This window comes from Homalodisca vitripennis, chromosome 1, assembly GCF_021130785.1.
Source record: "Homalodisca vitripennis isolate AUS2020 chromosome 1, UT_GWSS_2.1, whole genome shotgun sequence".
In the NCBI taxonomy this organism is placed as follows: Eukaryota; Metazoa; Arthropoda; class Insecta; order Hemiptera; family Cicadellidae; genus Homalodisca; species Homalodisca vitripennis.
In genome coordinates, this window is record NC_060207.1 from 9,116,198 (window position 1) to 9,130,800 (window position 14,603).

Here is a 14,603-nt window from a genome sequence, read left to right on the forward strand (position 1 = left end):
GTGCGACCAAACAAACGAACTAAACCGACCAATCACCACGCGCGGAGTTAGAATTTAACTGTGTTTAGCAAGAATTTCAAATTCCAATTTTAGTAAATGTTTTATTCAACTTTACCATTTACAATAACAAATTTTAATTAATTTCAAATTATGTACAATGTTTTAGTAAACAAAATATATTTCTATAGTTAAAATTTGTGCAATTCTTATTTTCATTCAATTCCTTGTTCCTATTGTGCAATTTAATAATATTCATATCAATAAATATTCTACCGAGAAAAAGACGTTGTCACGTAAAATCTTCGCCCGTAAAACCGACTTTACAGGCAACCATAATTTTTTTTTATCAATTTTTGATTTAACTATTTAACTCAAAGACCGTTGAGGTACTAATTGCATTTAGGTAATACCTTAAGATATTCACATAAGTATTTCCCATAGTATAACCTAAATAGTAACAAAACATTTTTTAAATATTTTAGCACCACTAATTATTAAAAGTTACAATAATTATTAAGGTTTATTTTACTTAACGTTTTGTTTTAAAGATGGCGTGCATATATAGTTGATAAACATCATATTTGTGATGACTCCGAACTTATTCATGTCTTTTGCTCTGGTAAAATTTGTATATTTTAACTTAGATTGTAGTTATTTACTGGGTTAGTCATGTAGTTAAGGAAGAGATCAGATTGCACGTCTCGGAAATTAGTGTTACCGATTTATTGTACGCTGATCGATGCAAATTTCCTGAAAATCATGTTATCTTTACAATCCTTCCGTCGCCAAAACAAACACTAGTGAAAGAAAACATTACCTTGTGGTAGTGTACATGGTTTAGGTTCAAACATACAGAATAATAATCTCCAATGTATCATGTTTGTGTCTAAGGTTATTTTTTAAACACATTTTTTTCAAAGGTTTTCACAAAGTAGTTAGTGAGATACAGAATAACCTCCTTAAAACAATGCATCGCGCATAACTCTCGTTTTATTTAGAGATTCATTTTAGGTGCATTATACAGGGAGAGTGTATTGTAAATTAATAAATTTTATTTGATTGATAGAGTGATTTATTTTAACGACACACAAATTCTATTGATTGAAGTGCTATGATTGCGGGACAATATGCCATCAATCATTAATATGACATGAAAAGGAAGGACAGTGAGTTGATAAACTCGGGCCTTTCCTAGTCAATCAATTAACCGTTGGAATGGAAACCATTAATTTCGTTTGTAGTTAGTTATTGTATTAAAACCAGGAGCGTTATAAAACAAGATCATCCATGTTATTTATATGTTGTGTTGTTAAGTTAGAAAGAAATGCCGTTATATTACTTTGTACTGACTGAACTTATGGCTGTAGTTCGAGCTAGGAGATTAGCAGTGTATAGGCAATAGTGTTAGGAATAGTCATGAAGTAATAGGTGTATTTGTTTCAAGGTAATCAAAAATGTTTCATCGTTGAGTAATATAAACAAACAATTGAAGCCGGAAAAATAGAAGCAAACAACGAGTTATAAAAAGCATTTATTATTTACCAATCTAATAATACGTTGTTTCTAAACATAGTTGGACAAATCTTTTGGTTCTACAGACTGTACATGGAAGTAAAATTACTACAAGTACATACATTTTTTATATAACTCTTTTCTATATCTTTTACTCATTACAAAATAAGCAAAGTTATGCCGCAGGTTACCGAATAAAAACGTTCAAATTCAAATTATAGAGAGTATACTATACAATAAATTAATAAGTCTACCCATCCACATTCATCACATTGATTCTGATATGCAAGCAAATTAATTATAAAACTTGTCACGAAATTAAACAGAAAATATTTTGTATATAGTTTTAAATAATTCAGGTTTACAAAATTATTAAATAACAATATTACGCTATTTTTTTGCCAGTTTCAGTTTATTAAAGTTAGAAGACATAGTACTATAATAACGTAATCTAAAATAATTTATAAACCTTCCTGCCAAGTTCTCGTTTAATCTTAGTGACCTCAATGTTTTTGTTCTGCAGTATTGTAGATTGTTGAAACCACTTTCGTAACAGACGTTTTTTGAAGATATTGGCTGGCTTCTTGATATTGAACATATTTCACTCGGTAGTAGTTTTTGTTTAAAATAATGCATCCACAGAAATCCAAAGTTTAATTTTTCCATATCTAGATATGTGGTAATTCCTACTCAAATGAAGTAGGAACGTTTACAGATTTCCTCATTTTGAAGTTTGTTTTGACAATGAAAGGATTTGTAAGGAAACATGAGTTTTGCGGATATTTGCCATCGTACAGTGATACAATGCAATCAGTAACACTACGTTTTGAGATCTACAATCTGATCTCTTCCTCAGGTGAATGACTAAAATAATATAACTACAATCTAGGTTAATGTAAACAAAGCATACCAGAGCGTTGTGACACGCATAAGTCAAGAAACTCGACTGCCATTGTATATTATGATATTATGATACTGTGTTTGAAAAGTATGGGTACGGCTTAATATTTAAAAAAACATAGGAGATAACATCTATAAACTTTGCACAGTGTCATATGGCTATGTAAACTATTTTTCCTTGCTATTACCATGACATGCCAACCATGGGGGGACGGCCCACAGAGGAAAACATGGAAATCTTAAATTGAAGTGTGGTTCGAGTGATACCTCATTTGAAAGAGCTCACTTAGTAGAGTTGAATGCCGCAAACCGCATCTCAAAAGGTTTATCCAATCAGAAATGGCGGGTTGTTTTAGGTACACATTGTGAAGTACATTATGCGCTGCCATTTCTGACTGGATCGTCGTATTCTGATGCGGTTGGCGGCGTTTCACTCTACTAACCAATGTGTTTTCACTGACTTTTTTTAATTAGCAAATTATGTCATAAATTTATAACACAATAAATAAAACTAAAAAACATCGGTATTTATTGTGGTTCTCGCTTTTTTTCCAATATTGTATTGCTGCCTTGTACTTATGGGAAATAAATTAATTTATTCATATACCAAGCACGCTAACATGCACTTCAAATATTCACGTGATAAAGAGATCAGATTGCAGATCTCGAAACGTAGTGTTACCGATTGTATTGTATCACTGAACGATGTCAAATATCTGGTTTCTTACCGACGTATTGTTCATCTTTGTATTCGGTTGCTAAATTGCTAAACATTTAACATATTATTACCATTTAATAGCATTTAAAAGAAAAGAGATACCGATTCCCCTTGCAGTCACATTAGCGTCGGCTGTACTTGCCCAGCAGAAGTGAGACGCCGAAGGGACGGGAATACTCTATCTGTAGCTTTTAGTCTTCTGGTTCAGTACAATGTAACAAGTACAAGCCTATCTAATGTAGCTAGAGCTTGTTATCTTTATTGCATGTGCAGAATACCTATCCCTAGGCATGATTATACTTTTTCTCGAAACTAAGTTCTGCAATGTGCGAAACATTCCATTTAATTATACTTAAGATTGACCCCTGAAAATCTGCTTAAAGAACTATTTCTTATAGGGGTGACTATTCTTACGTTTCACCCATTTGCATTTCAATATAAATGCCACTAGATCTGCAAATTTAAATGTTAAAAGTTTCTCAATAAGTCGCCATTATTTTGAGGAAAGAGTAGGCTATTCTGTGTATAACAAAAAAGTATTTGCCTGCATGACTCTATTGGTATACATAGAAAGCTAGAAATCTTGGTTTTACGAGGTTTTAATCAAATCTATAGTTTGACAGAGTTAGATCCTAATGTGAATTCTAATCGTATATTTTTTTGTAAACAGTTAGTAGTTATAGTTGAACCATCTCGTTTCAGTAGGTCAGGTATTCTTTAGAGCAGTGTTATAGATATCTAATACCGAAAGTTGTGTTTAATGAGGCAGTGGGTGAAACTGGTCTGCAGTATTGTGCTGTTGATGAGAAGAAGCGGTAATATTGGCAACTACCTTTAAACCATAAGTGACTTTAGTCCCCGTGATATATGGTACAGTCTCACATCTCGTGAAGTTGAATTCCACCCGAGGTGGAATAACGGACTGCAGAAAAGTTAGCCAATTACGGGGTTTATAATTTTTATTACCACCCACTTCCACCACCTTCTGTGGATGGTACATTTTGTGGGTTCATTTCATTTCCTGATGTACTCGTATTCCTTTCTATTTTATGTCATTAAGATGACTGCATCACATTGAGTGTAGGTCACACAGTTCTAAACCATCGTAAAAATAAATTGATATTATGTTGGTTAGTGAATAGTATCACTATTGTCACTAGTATCATAATAGTATCACTAGTATCAGAATTACTACTTGAGCAACATGTGTGTTCAGTATCAGCTGTTTTATACTAAAAATAAATACACGATTAACACTGAAACTTTGGAAGCCCAAAAGACAGATCCATATATAATTAACCCTAATTTTATTGCATTGAACATTGAACTAAGAAACCACCTGTAGCAAACATTATAGGTATGTAACGTAAAAACACAGTAATATGTAGGGACAAGTAAGATTTTGAGGAGCCCAGCTTATGCCGTTACGTAGTATCTAATGTTTCTGGTACGCATAGTTCGGTAGGACGTGTCTTTTTCTAGATGGCATTACAATGTAAGGGATTATTTGCCATAACTTTTGCTAGAATCAAAGTAGAGATGTCATTGTGTTTCCGTTGAATAGACATTAAAAATGTCACAAGATAGGGGTTGCAATTTGAACATTTAAAGTTACTCTCTTCAACCCCACTTTGAAAAGGGGGTTGAGTTTTTTACCCTTAAAAGATCCTAAAAAATAATTTAATGAGTATGGTGAAGGTTGTACTTTGATTTCTCGATCCTTTTGGAATATATCCAAGCGTACCAGGACTTAGGTTACACCTTGCGCGCACGCGCGCGCACACACACACACACACACACACACACACACACACACACACACGCACGCACACACACACACACGCACGCGCACGCACCCACACACACACACACACACACACACACATATATATATATATATATATATATATATATATACAGGGTGTCAATTAAATCTGGAACCTATTTTTTAATTTTTAAACGACAATATAAAAAATACCAAAGTTCACGCGCGCTTACTGGTGATAGTAACGCATACATCTGCCCAATTACCGACCGGATAATCCACCTAAGAAATCTCATAGTCCAAGACGCTCAAGATATTCCTCGTGACTACCTTCAAAATGCAGTGGATGGCTTTTACAACCGCCTAGGACATTGCCAGACGATGGGAGGGGAACATTTTGAACACTTACTTTGATCACAGGTACTTAAAAATTGGTGTTTACTTGTAATACTTAATAATTTACATTGTTCAATTGTTTTAAAATTCAAATAGCTATAACTACTGAATTAATCCACCTTTTGAAGTCCGGTTTGTGACATTGTACTCTGCTAAGTAAGACCTTTAATTTGATACCAAACTTGACCTATGCTGCTATTTAAGAATTTTGTCTGACTCCTTGTGGACCGTCCCCCCAAAGGGATTATCCGGTCGGTAATTGGGCAGATGTGTGCGTTACTATCACCAGTAAGCACATGTGAACTTTGGTATTTCTTTCTATTGTGGTTCAAAAAATTAAAAAAAGAGGTTCCAGACTTAATTGACACCCTGTATTTGTATAATATATAATACAAAAAGACGCTTCTATATTCTAAAACTTTTTGTTAGACACCAAATATGTATCTAATATTGTACTTTTATGTATCCAAAAACGCTGTATACAATGAACCACTTTACCGATGTAGATTCGTGTATTTCCTACATCTTCTATACAGCCAGTAATAATTAAGCAGCAAGGTTACCAACAGCTGATGTTAAACTAACAAGTAATCTTGAGTGACAGAAGAGTACCTAGTACGTGTTATGATCCACTGTGCTCTTGATTAGTATATCTAATCAGTTAGTATCTAGCGATTCCACTATCATTCAATTTCTTTATGCGCTGATTTGTACGATTCTGTTTTGTTTGAAACATTCAAGTTAATTCTCCTGTAACATTTTTAAAACATAATCACAATTTTTACTACATTCAAACCAACTACAAGAACAATTTTAAATATAATTTAATGTATTTCCGTCTACTTTATGTCCAGAAAGCTTAAGTTGAGTTCATCATCATTGAATTTGATGTACTCTGACCAACTCATGACGTCATGATCTCAAATGAGGACGTCTCTTCTCACTTTGAACGGAACGTCGCGTCGTTTCGGTTCACAACAAGGAAAGGGACGGTGGTAAGCTTACTATGTAAGCAAAAGAATCTAAGCTGTCTAACATCAACGTGATTTACAGTGTAAAAAGCACAATATTTAACAAGGTGGACTGACGTCACACCTCGTGTCACGTGACTGGCTTCGCCGAATTTGTATGCAAAATTTCAAGTCTATAGCTCATTCCATTAGAATACGTGTGACTCTATTTCTGGTGTTAAAAATGTATATAATTTTAGACTACTTAGTTTGTTTACAAATTTGTTCATTTTTATTTCAAAATATTAATTATTTAAATTTTACAGAGAAACTTATTAGGAAACTTACTGCCAATCTTAGTTAGTAAGTATCAACACTTCTCTCATCCACTAAACTCATCACTGTCTTTCTTTATTCACAATCGACTCAAAACGAATACTCTAATTTAATATCTTTCAAGTCTGTACCGTTAGTACTTGTGACATAATATGGATCAAATATAAATCTCTACACATTGCTCTTTCAACTGTAGCGTCAAATTAAATTGAACTAAATATTGAAACTTTAAATATCACAAAACTCTAAAGTCTACCCATGCAATCCTGAGTTAAATCAAAGTAATTCTGCTTTGATCAGTTTGGATTGTTATACAGTTAAATGTATCAAGTTAACGGTCATGCGATTACAGTTGCAAGCTGCGCTGCCATGCAGAGATAACGCCGATTCTTACCGTCTACATCTGATAATGTTAATGGCGGCTGTGGCAGAGAACGCTGTGCCGGTTCTTATTCACAAGGCCTAATGGTCTACGCTATATCTAAACTACCGCCAAGTTTGAAAATTATTATCACTGCCAGCGTGAGCCTCCGCCGCGACATAACAAATGTGTACTTCAAGGCGAGTTTGAATGTAATGAGCAGAGTTATAGCTCTAAAACATTATTTCGAACTAAACAATATGTAAGAAGTAAATAGAAAGTGATCAATTTAACCTAACAATCGTATTGGCTATACAGCTTGACTGTTGGAATTCACTGAATAAATACAAATTCAATCGCTTGAACATCTCAGGATGACACTTTACTTTACCACCTAAGTCAAGTGATCACCCACAGGACACGTGACACAAGGGACCCAATGGCAACAATACACGTTGGACTCAAACCGTCTTCATCATCCGATCTCAATGTAGCTGAAATTAAAGAATTTCAGTACTATACACTTGAAAAGATAACAGGATTTCGGACATTTGCTATCGTTATATGTTACAAAAGATTTACAACTAGGTTTAGAGGATTCAAATTTATCCTCCTCTTCAGATGTCAAAATTCTTAAGAAATAAAGTTAAGAATAAAAAAAATAATTGAAATTACTACGTCAATACTTAGCCAATGGCGCAGTGTAGCGGGTATTACAGTTATCGCAAGATAACCGGATCAAGCAATGTCGAGTGTGGCTGCGGCTTGGATGGGTGACCGCTGAGCGATCCTGTCCTTGCAAGCAGTCCGCCTGCACGGCCATTGGTGGTGGTTCAAAGTCACCTAAAGTCGTTGGTCCCCAGGTTAAAAGTTAAAGAGGGCGTATTGCCCTAACTTCGCCTGATAAAATAAAAATATTTATATCACTTTACTTTACTGTCAGTCCAGACCACGCACAGATATCATTACACCGAACCAACCCAATGTATACAGGTAACCACGTGTCGCACGCTTTGGAGAATGGTCTTTGTGTATGCTTAACTTTATGTTAACATTTTTGTCACCTAACAAATATAATTCACTCCTTTAAGAGTAGCCTTATATTTTTTTAACATACAACGGTAGTAAATATCCAACTTTATAAAAATTAAAGTTGATTCTTTGATTATGCAATAATAAATTTGCTATCATTAATAGATGAGCAACTAATATTGTTTGGTGATATAACCCAATTTTCTCATTTATATGATACTAAAAGCTATGAGCTCTGTATATAAATCCGAACGTAGACTAATACTAGTGTAAATTGAATGTTCAGAGAATAAGGTTATGCCAGACAATTATTTATGAAATATACCTTGCCAGATTGGTTGTTGGAGTGGAATTGAGTGTGCAGCTATTCTGCGCTATACTGTGGCGTGCAATCCTCTAAACAACCAGTCACAACGATCCCAGGTCGATACTATCGTCATCCACATCCCTGCTTGTTATACCCGCGAATGCTATTCTGCGCTATACTGTGGCGTGCAATCCTCTAAACAACCAGTCACAACGATCCCAGGTCGATACTATCGTCACCCACATCCCTGCTTGTTATACCCGCGAATGCTATTCTGCGCTATACTGTGGCGTGCAATCCTCTAAACAACCAGTCACAACGATCCTAGGTCGATACTATCGTCATCCACATCCCTGCTTGTTATACCCGCGAATGCTATTCTGCGCTATACTGTGGCGTGCAATCCTCTAAACAACCAGTCACAACGATCCCAGGTCGATACTATCGTCATCCACATCCCTGCTTGTTATATCGCGAATGCTATTCTGCGCTATACTGTGGAGTGCAATCCTCTAAACAACCAGTCACAACGATCCCAGGTCGATACTATCGTCATCCACATCCCTGCTTGTTATATCCGCGAATGCTATTCTGCGCTATACTGTGGCGTGCAATCCTCTAAACAACCAGTCACAACGATCCCAGGTCGATACTATCGTCATCCACATCCCTGCTTGTTATATCCGCGAATGCTATTCTGCGCTATACTGTGGAGTGCAATCCTCTAAACAACCAGTCACAACGATCCCAGGTCGATACTATCGTCATCCACATCCCTGCTTGTTATACCCGCGAATGCTATTGTGCGCTATACTGGTGGCGTGCAATCCTCTAAACAACCAGTCACAACGATCCCAGGTCGATACTATCGTCATCCACATCCCTGCTTGTTATACCCGCGAATGCTATTTCTGCGCTATACTGTGGAGTGCAATCCTCTAAACAACCAGTCACAACGATCCCAGGTCGATACTATCGTCATCCACATCCCTGCTTGTTATACCCGCGAATGCTATTCTGCGCTATACTGTGGCGTGCAATCCTCTAAACAACCAGTCACAACGATCCCAGGTCGATACTATCGTCACCCACATCCCTGCTTGTTATACCCGCGAATGCTATTCTGCGCTATACTGTGGCGTGCAATCCTCTAAACAACCAGTCACAACGATCCCAGGTCGATACTATCGTCACCCACATCCCTGCTTGTTATACCCGCGAATGCTATTCTGCGCTATACTGTGGAGTGCAATCCTCTAAACAACCAGTACCACAACGATCCCAGGTCGATACTATCGTCATCCACATCCCTGCTTGTTATACCCGCGAATGCTATTCTGCGCTACACTGTGGAGTGCAATCATCTAAACAACCAGTCACACAACGATCCCAGGTCGATACTATCGTCACCCACATCCCTGCTTGTTATACCCGCGAATGCTATTCTGCGCTATACTGTGTGCGTTGCAATCCTCTAAACAACCAGTCACAACGATCCCAGGTCGATACTATCGTCATCCACATCCCTGCTTGTTATATCCGCGAATGCTATTCTGCGCTATACTGTGGAGTGCAATCCTCTAAAACAACCAATCACAACGATCCCAGGTCGATACTATCGTCATCCACATCCCCGCTTGTTATACCCGCGAATGGTATTGTGCGCTACACTGTGGCGTGCAATCCTCTAAACAACCAGTCACAACGATCTCAGGTCGATACTATCGTCACCCACATCCCTGCTTGTTATACCCGCGAATGCTATTCTGCGCTATACTGTGGAGTGCAATCCTCTAAACAACCAGTCACAAACGATCCCAGGTCGATACTATCGTCACCCACATCCCCTGCTTGTTATACCCGCGAATGCTATTCTGCGCTATACTGTGGAGTGCAATCCTCTAAACAACCAGTACCAACGATCCCAGGTCGATTACTATCGTCATCCACATCCTGCTTGTTATACCCGCGAATGCTATTCTGCGCTATACTGTGGAGTGCAATCCTCTAAACAACCAGTACCAACGATCCCAGGTCGATACTATCGTCACCCACATCCCTGCTTGTTATACCCGCGAATGCTATTCTGCGCTATACTGTGGAGTGCAATCCTCTAAACAACCAGTCACAACGATCCCAGGTCGATACTATCGTCATCCACATCCCTGCTTGTTATATCCGCGAATGCTATTCTGCGCTATACTGTGGAGTGCAATCCTCTAAACAACCAGTCACAACGATCCCAGGTCGATACTATCGTCATCCACATCCCTGCTTGTTATACCCGCGAATGCTATTCTGCGCTATACTGTGGAGTGCAATCCTCTAAACAACCAATCACAACGATCCCAGGTCGATACTATCGTCATCCACATCCCTGCTTGTTATACCCGCGAATGCTATTGTGCGCTATACTGTGGCGTGCAATCCTCTAAACAACCAATCACAACGATCTCAGGTCGATACTATCGTCATCCACATCCCTGCTTGTTATATACCCGCGAATGCTATTCTGCGCGTATACTGTGGCGTGCAATCCTCTAAACAACCAGTCACAACGATCCCAGGTCGATACTATCGTCATCCACATCCCCGCTTGTTATACCCGCGAATGCTATTCTGCGCTACACTGTGGCGTGCAATCCTCTAAACAACCAGTCACAACGATCCCAGGTCGATACTATCGTCATCCACATCCCTGCTTTGTTATACCCGCGAATGCTATTGTTGCGCTACACTGTGCCCTCCACCCCCCCCCCCCCCCACCCCCCCCCCCCCCCACCCCCCCCCCCCCCCACCCCCCCCCCCCCCCACCCCCCCCCCCCCCCACCCCCCCCCCCCCCCAAAACTTAGCAGATAAAAATTGGCCTTAATTATTTCATAAAACTATCCCAAACGGTCTGACTCATAGTCAAGTGATAAACTTTTATCTCCTAATTATTAAAAAAACGTCACCATTATGGTGTCAATACTAGCTCTATTAGGTCATCGAATGGCTTTGATATTTAACTTATGTTATAATTTTTTAAATATATCATTGAAACACTCGTAGACATATTTAAGTCAACAATATATTGAAGTATATATAAGTACGCGTATATTTATATAAAAGACTCCCGGCGGAGCAAGTACTTTTTGCGATTCAATGTTTATTAAAATTATATATATATATATATGTATATATATAATCCTTGCATTTTAACAAATAAATGATTTGAGTCAAATAATTACTTTTCTCAATGTTTTTTATTTCGAAACATATGTTTTTCAACAATTGATGCTTACTAATTGAGTGACATTACATAAATAATATCCCCATCGATATTGTTAAAAAATATATAAAGGAACTGTAAGGAAAAAATCCATTCGCGGATTTTGGGATCCGTGCTCTCAGCCTTTAATTAACACAAATCCAATAAAAACTAATCACCACGGTAACCTTACTTAATCTCTAGGATTAAAATGAATGTAATTTGTTTAGTATGTTTATTTGAAAAGTAATTAAAAATTGGGCATATGTTTAATTTTAAGATGCCACAATAAATTGTCAGATTTGACATAAAGCAATTTGAGGCTTCAGGTAATCGTAACTTTCATACTTTCACGACTGAAGAGTTATTAAACTTTGAAGTGGTGAAGTTTGGCAATGAAAAGATAAGTGACAATCAGTAAGTTATAAAGTTACAATCAACCTTATCAAATTTTTTAAAACTTTATTGCAATGTTAAATTTATATGCTAAATATTTATTTACTCTTAAATAAAATCGGGCATCACTATTACGTGTCCACTACTAATAATTACGTATATTTTATATCCACAATGTTTACATTGTTGAAGTATTAATGCCACTTAGGAATTTCATACGTTTCAGTAAACTGTTTGCAGGTGTTTGATGACGGTTAAAAAGGCTTGAGGAGGGTGCAGGATATTGCTTACACCACAGCTAACACAAACACATATACTTCATTATTACAGGCCTGCGTTGGTAAAAGCCGTTACCTAAAATACAAAATATTAAATATTGTGTCTCAGTTTATAATAATAAGTAATATTACTTATATGTAAGTTATTTTAAATATATATATATATATATATATATATATATATATATATATATACATGGAGAAACTCCACGATTACAGTGTTTGAGACCTGTGATGTTGAAATTCTTGAAATCTACATTGAAAGAAAAAAAAGCAGTATAAAAGTTTGAAAATATTACCGTTTCCGTATAATTTAAATGAAATACACAGAATAATATTAAATATGGATAAATATATATATATATATATATATATATATATATATTTATCATAGGCATATAATATAGCACCCTGACAACACCGAGTAATAAATAACCAGCTATGGTGAACCACCATGGTCTCTGCGTGCACGTGTAAATAATATATATATTTATCCATATTTAGGCCTAATATTTATTCTGTGTATTTCATTTAAATAATACGGAAACGGTAGGCTAATATTTTCAAATTTTTATACTGCTTTTTCTTTCAATGTAGATTTCAAGAATTTCAACATCACAGGTCTCAAACACTGTAAGCGTGGAGTTTCTCCATGTTCGATTAGTATAAGGTCACACAATTGGACTCGGTGGTTGGTTAAGCCGCAGCCTATCACGATTAAGCTCCGCCCCTTCCCTCGCTTGTACAGTCGAACTGCTTATTAGTGTCAGTTTTCCCGTTCACTATCAGTTGACTGAGGATGGATTCCCACAACAAGGCTTAAATATTTCAAGAAGTTAACTGTGTAAGCAATGTTTCGACGCTTGTGAACATGAAGACTTTAATATTAGTTTATGCACCGATAGCATAAGATTACGAGCTAAGTTGTTATTATTTGTTGTCTGTTTTTTCTGTGGATTGGAGAAAGCTTTCGTCCAAATAAAACAAATAAGCCGAACATTGTCTCTCAGCCGAGTTGTCGTAAAGACAGGAATCCCACTCAATCTCCCCAGCGTGTACTCTAGAGGAAACGGCCCCCCTCGGTCAGTTTATCTCGTTGAGAATTTGTATGAAAGGTCACACAATAGTGTATTCTTTTATAATCTAAACTTTTGCGGGCTACAGTATAATAAGCGAACACCAACACAATCGGATGATGATTATCAATTTTTAGTATCGATACAATCGAATACTGTATTTGAACTACAGATATTCATAAATAATCATTACCAAGCTCTTTCTTTATTTAGACTTGTGACGTCATTACCATCTGTTGTTATTTCGTTCATGTATGAGAAGGTTAATGTCAGTTGGTAATTATTGCAAATATTGGCTAAAATGTTTTATAAATAAAGAAATCTGCAAAAGTTGGTTTCAGAAATGAGAGCATTGCTGATCAGAGAAATATATGTATCTATATAATTAGAAAAATCTAGTACTAAATATAATTAGTACTACGCGGTTCAAGAGTTGCTTAAATACAATTTACTTATTTTAAACAATTTAAAACACAAATTAACTTCTTTTACTTATAAAAACATAGCTTCTCTTTGTTAATATCTTTAAAGCCTGAAACTTAATTCAATTCGATACCATCGTTAAAAATGAATTCAAATTAAAATAAATTCAAAATTAAAATCGTGTGTTTCGTTATTGACTGATGTCAGCGTGTGTTTTGATATTGTGAGGACATAAAGACAGAAATAACATTTTTCCAGCGCCACAAGTGAAATTTTCTCTTACGATTAGCCAACAACTAGATACATATCTCAAATATAATGTTTAGGAAATACTTCCGAAAATCGTATTCATATATTTTTAAAATCTCATATTTTTTATTTATTGAATTTCTTGCATTGTTTTTCTTCAAAGAAAAACAATGTCTATTATGTGTGCCATGATAATAAATATCTAGAGAAATTATTAAAGTTTAAGTAGTAATAGGCACTGCTCCCTGTGAATCTATGATACATTCTGCTAGATAATTGTAGTATAACATTCAAGGAAACAGGATTTTTCCGGACATTTGCCATCGTTCAGTGAAACAAGAAAACAGTAACACTACGTTTCGAGATCTGCAATCTGATCTCTTCTTCAGGCAAAGAACTAACCTAATACATAATTACAAATTAAGTTAAAATAAACAAATCTTACTAAAGCGTTGTGGCACGCCTAAGTCAGGAATCACACAACCTACATGTTGTTGTCAACTTCACTAACACTAAAGACATGCACTTAATACAAACTATACAAAACACTAATCATTAAAAGTAAACTACGGAATACAGGTCACAATGCGTCTTCACTCGTCTACTGACCACCTACGACTGACCAGAGGGACTAGCCAATGGCAATCGTGACG